General features: G+C 28.1%; 3 non-coding genes and 1 pseudogene across 3 annotated transcripts; all 4 read right to left on the minus strand.

The window, feature by feature from the left end:
- Window positions 1-511: 511 nt before the first annotated feature.
- LOC125600531 lies at window positions 512-597 on the minus strand (annotated as a pseudogene).
- Window positions 598-667: 70 nt separating this feature from the next.
- LOC125600530 lies at window positions 668-760 on the minus strand. The gene has a single exon (XR_007333834.1). It is a non-coding gene; the product is annotated as a small nucleolar RNA Z101 (small nucleolar RNA).
- Window positions 761-791: 31 nt separating this feature from the next.
- Window positions 792-881, minus strand: LOC125600533. Its single transcript, XR_007333836.1, has one exon. It is a non-coding gene; the product is annotated as a small nucleolar RNA snoR14 (small nucleolar RNA).
- A 69-nt stretch (window positions 882-950) lies between these two features.
- Window positions 951-1,041, minus strand: LOC125600532. Its single transcript, XR_007333835.1, has one exon. It is a non-coding gene; the product is annotated as a small nucleolar RNA U61 (small nucleolar RNA).
- Window positions 1,042-6,000: the final 4,959 nt, after the last annotated feature.

Consider the following 6,000-nt stretch of genomic DNA (forward strand, 5'->3'; position numbering starts at 1 on the left):
CTTCAAAATCTAGAGTGCAAACATTTGTAAACTTTTTATTGGATTTATGTGATTTAGTGAACCTCTTTATTGAATGCAGATTAAATAATTTATGTTTGGGTTGGATCGGTTAGTTCAGGAAGCTAATAAACCTCTGCTTACTTCCAGTAACTCATTAACTGTCCTTGCAGATAATTCTGATGATTACTAAAGAAAATATGTCAACTATCCAAAGATTTCCACTTTCAGCAATTTGAAAACATGACAAGCAATTAGTCTGCAATAATCCGAATAAAAGCTTTTAACCAAAACGAATAAACAGAATATAAGCTTTTAACAAATCAAATAGGGAGAGCGAGATTCAGATGGTAGTGCATGATGTAAAATTCATCAGAATTTGTCAGAGTTGGATTGTTCTATGTTGTCATAATCATCATTATCATCGCTCTCTCCTATTAAACAAATAAACTAATCTTTTAAAACTGCAACTCACAGAAAATTTAATTAAATGATCTTCTGTAAAAGGTTCAAATAAGGGTATCAGAAAATCATAAAGATAGCATCAAGAAGATTCAGACGCAAATTACCCATGAAATATAATTTCATCATATACCCAGTTAAAACAATATAAAACCCTTACAAATAAACAATTTTGAAACTGAAAAAATATAAAGTTGAAAACTTTGAATCTGGGAGTCAGTTCTCCAAGGTGAATAAAACATCAATATAAAATCAGTGGCAAATAACCCATTTGTTTAATGGGATTCATCATACTCCCAGATTCAATTAAAACACACAATTTTTTTTATGAGCCGATCAGAACCTGTCGAGATATCACAATAACATCACAAAAATGTTTTCAGGGGATTGACAGACCTGTGAAATTTCTATCGTCACCTCGACTCAGAAAAAAAAATTCAAAACAGTTTTCTGTTTATAAATTGATAAAATAATAAAAGATCTAAACGAAAAAGCTCAGAACTTCTTAGAGGGTTGTGTTTAGCCGTCAGCGATAGAGAACAAAGACTCCATCTCTGGCACACGGTTTTTTCATCACAGCTTTTATTTTTAAACTTGGACGGAAAATATCAAACCATGAAAGCTAAAACCAGAAAAAACAAGATGATAAGTACCAAAAATAATGAAACGGAACACAATATGTTTGAGAAGTTATGTTAGCGTATATATACATTAGTTGAGACGAGATTAGAGGAAAACCCTAATACACCTAATGGGCCTTTTATGGGCTTATTAATAAATTCCCACCGACCCTCTGAGTCTGGGCTTTGTTTGTTGACAGTTTCGTCTTTAACCGGGTTTTATGATAATTTTATGATAATTGATTAATTTCTGATTCGAGTCATGGTTAGAAAACTTGATGATGCATGGTTAGAAATAACCTAAACCAGGATAATCTTTAAACTTCCATTTGTATTGAATTCATTTTAATAACTAAACTATATATGATTCCATCAGATTTTTTTTCTCTTGCAACTCAGACATTTATTAACTTAAAATTATAAGATTACTAGTGGTATTCCGGCGCTACGCGCCGGGTTAGTATGTTTTGTTTTCTGATGAGTTGATAATTGATTTTTTATCCATTTGATAGTGGTTGGTGATTGTATTGTATTACTTTGTTTTGTATTTGGTTAGGTCAAAGAAAATAGTATAAGTTGGTTTTATAGATTAAAAAAATAACAATAGAATAAATAGTTGATAATTACACCAAAGTAAATATAATTTAATTTAAAATATAAAATAAAGTTGATGCTCCAAAATAAAGCACGTAAATGCATGTGTTTGTTTGTGATCAATACTATTAAAACAGAAGGCTCTTTTTTGAGGTGCCCTCCTGTTTCAACAGTATTTACAGAGCCATGCCACTGAAATATTTTAAAGCTATGATTTTTGTTAAATTATGTTTTTCCTTTTATTCCAACAAAATATATATTTGCCCTATTATCTCTCTCTTTCATCGATAAAAAGGTTCTCCTCTCCAACAATATTACCTTATTTCTCTATCCTTTTCAATCAAATCACTAAAGCATATCTTAACCATCATAGATCGAGTTTGGTGTGGTGTTTTGGCTCGCTCGCTCTCCCTTTGCTCTTCTTTTACGACCATGGTGAGGTGAGGTGAGGTGAGGTGAATTGGTTGAGGTGAAGTTAGACATGTTGCAGAGGCGGGTTTGATCTTATTTTTCTTATTCTCATGTGAGGATTCTGTTGAGGACGGCGAGAAGTCGAGGAGAAGGCTAAATCAGAGTTTTGCGAAGTTGGGTAGTTTCTTGCTCCGTCGTGGTTGTGGTTTCCGATCGGTGGATTCTACAACCCAACGCTTTCGTAAGCTATCGCCGCCGGAGTGACCGATTGAGAACGAGCTGAGAATGAATCACAACGCTGGCTGGAGGGAGGTAGCTTGAAAGATTGCGGCTATGGGTGTTAGGAGACGGCTGACGAATCCGCTTAACTGAGGTTTATTACTTTGCTTCTGGTTTGTACGTTTTTGTTTTATTTGATTTGAACCGTATAAATCATTAACTAATTCTGGTCTAATTGAAATCGATATATATATCAGTTTACAACGTGAACGTTATATGTTGAATGGTTGAATGATTAGACATTCCATGGTGATGGTTGAATGATTAGACATTCCATTGTTGAAGACCATGTTGAACTTATGGTGATGGTTGAATTGATGCAGGTTATATTTATTTCATTGATTAAATTTTTGCATAATATATGACGGTATATGTTAGTACATTACGGACAGGTTAGCTATACTTTAGTTTTGCGTATCTGTATCATAACAATTTATTAAAGTTAGTTTGCATAGCATAGAACATATTTGAATACAGTTAATACGAACCACAGAGTGAGATATCACTTTGAAAATCGAGAATCATAACAATAAAATAAAAACCATTCAGTTTTCTACAAAAAAATCAAAACCATTCAGTTTTTTATATGAGAAATTCTTGGGTTCACCCCCTAGGTGAACCTAGAGGTTCACCAACCAATAGTGGTTGAGTATTTGATATTTGATATCTTTTAAAAAGGAAATAAAATTGAATTTCCAAATATGATATAAATTTTTAAAATAAAATAATAAAATACATAAATATAGTTACAAAAAATAAATAAATAAATATTGTTAAAATGTTAGCAAAATACTAAATCCTATACCCTAAATTCTAAACTCCAAACCCTAAATTATAAACCTTAAATCTTGGATAAACCGTAAACCATTGGAAAATTTTAACCCTAAATCATACATCAAAACTAAATAAATTAAAAAGATATCAAATTTCAATGGTTGGTGAATAGATAAACCTTAATGTACCTTTTGAAAACACATCAAAACTTAATGTACCTTTTTAAAAGATATCAAATTTCAAATACTCAATCACTATTGGTTGGTGAACCTAGAGGTTCACCGTATTTCTCTTTTTATATTGTCGATAACCACTAAAACTGGGTAAGTAAAATGCCTCTTAAACCATATTTAATGTTCTTGAAACATTAAATATATACCAACCCCATCAAAATATGCATCATATATATATATGTGTAATTTTTTTATAATATTTATGTTAACACATTTGTTCATAAGTTATTATTTTAGAATATATTCTTAATATATCCACAAAAGAAATAATTTAGAAATTAAATATGTGATAGAATTTTTCTCCACCAGTTTTAACAACAATCCCAATAAATCGCAACACATCTGATTATGTAAATTTATTTCCTTCAAATTATAATTATATAGAAAATGTGAATAGTAAAAGGAAACAAAAAAAATATTTTGCAAACAAAAATATTCGTTTGTAAAAGCTTAACTATCAATTGTTTTTGGGATTTTCTATGTTCAAATATATGTTAACAAATCTTAAATTTATGAGATATGATTATGAAAATGCATTAACCTTATCAAATCTGATTTATATTAAAAAAATCCGAGACACTAACTTTCAGAAGTTTTTATTATTAGACCTTTTAGGCATTTTGAAATATTTCGAAAGATTTTATGGCCCAGAATTAATTGAATCCATAAATTTTGTAATAATCTAAAATAATTGGTTTTTCTATTCCGATCTGATTCCCTAGACCACTTCAAGTTTGAGTAATATATCAGCCGTTTGACGTAAAAAAAATACAAATGGGTTAAGAAGAAAACAAAATTACTAGATAACATTTCACTGCCCCCATTACTCATAAGATAATCATTTGATCAAACCGCAAATTATAAAAATACATTATAACCAATTTTTTGACTTTTTTTTCTTCTGAAAAGTGGGTATTAATAGCATCCGATAACAGCACATTATAAGCAATTTAATCTCATTAAATTAAAAAAGTTATTAGTTAATATAAGATATATAATGATATTAGTATTTATTAGGTAATGAATAATAATGATATATGAACATATATTTTTAATGAAAAATAAGACTAATATATTATAAATTTAATAGTTTCTTAAAGTTATAAGCTTTAATTTATAGAAGTAAAAATTATTAATAACATTTTTAAATTAGTTTTCTATGAATAAAAATATCTCATTTTCGAAAATTTCATCTCCAAAATTCATGTTATTTAAGAACATACAAAATTAATATGATCAAACATGTCATTATGTTACAAATATTTTAAAACACATAAAACATGCATGCAGATTTGCATTTTATAATCGAATCACGTCACCGCCATAGCTAGACAAGTAGGATCTCTTGGATTAAATTTTTGAAAGTTATCACCACTACATACAAATCTGCATGCATATTTATAATTATTATATTAAATAAGAAACAAAATATTAATCAAATACAAATATGCTAAACAAACATATCAAATCAAATTTATAATAAATTTATTATAAAATAGAGCATATCAAATCAAAGGTGGAAATATATCATCATATTCAGTTTTATAATATTAAAAATATAAATTAATTTAATAGTATCAAATATATATATATATATATTTAAAAAGAATATTATAACGGTTTCAGTCATACGGGCTAAGACCTAGAAATATAAATACAGTTTGGCAGTTATATTTAAAATTATTTTCCACAAACATAAACGATATACATCACAAAATAAAATTGCATATTTATTCATAAATTTAAGTTAAAAAGTTAAACTTGAAAGTTATAAAAAATTAAATTAAAATTTTAAATAATTTCAATTATTTTAATTAAAATAGTATATGGAGGACCATAATGTTTTTAGGCATGGGCGTTTGGATACCTGTTCGAGTTCTGATTGAATATTTTGGATTTTGGGTACTTCGGTATAGGCGTTTAGAATCCGTTTAGGTATTTTTAGATATTGGTTCGGGTATTTTAGTGGGTTCAGTTATTTTGGATTGGGTTCTGAATATTTTAGATTTTGAAAAAAATAATCAAATTATTCATCACTCTTACTGCTTATACTTAAAAAATTACAGGTAACTTAGCTGATTATTTAAAATTTTAATAGGTTGAACGTTTATCAAGTTTGGCAACAAATTTTGAAAATAGAAAAATACTAATTTAGTTTTTTTTTTGATAATTTGAATTCAACTTTTGTTAATGAATGAAACAAGAAGCTTAACATGCATTTAAATGAATAGCAAATCACTTTGTCCGCAATTATATGTATATTATATGATTTTTACCCATTTACATAATTAATATAAAATTTTTTGAATAAAATAAGAGAAGTAAACTAAAAATACAAGGTTAAATATACATATCTCTGTTATTTTCGAAATGCGTTTGAAATGGATATTACCTGTTCGGTTTGGATATTCAATCTCTTTTAATTAATATCCGCGGGATATTTTGCTATTCGATTCGAATTTTAGTTAGGGCTTTTCCGACCGGGCTCAGGTTCAGATTCGGATATAGGTAAATGCCAACATTTTAACACTTTAAATTGATAAGTTCATATATATTATATAATATACATATATATATTTGAAGTGTTAAAATTTCTATTAAACAATAAATAAAAGTATCCGGCTTTTAAA

This window comes from Brassica napus, unplaced genomic scaffold (assembly GCF_020379485.1).
Source record: "Brassica napus cultivar Da-Ae unplaced genomic scaffold, Da-Ae ScsIHWf_228;HRSCAF=393, whole genome shotgun sequence".
Lineage (NCBI taxonomy): Eukaryota > Viridiplantae > Streptophyta > Magnoliopsida > Brassicales > Brassicaceae > Brassica > Brassica napus.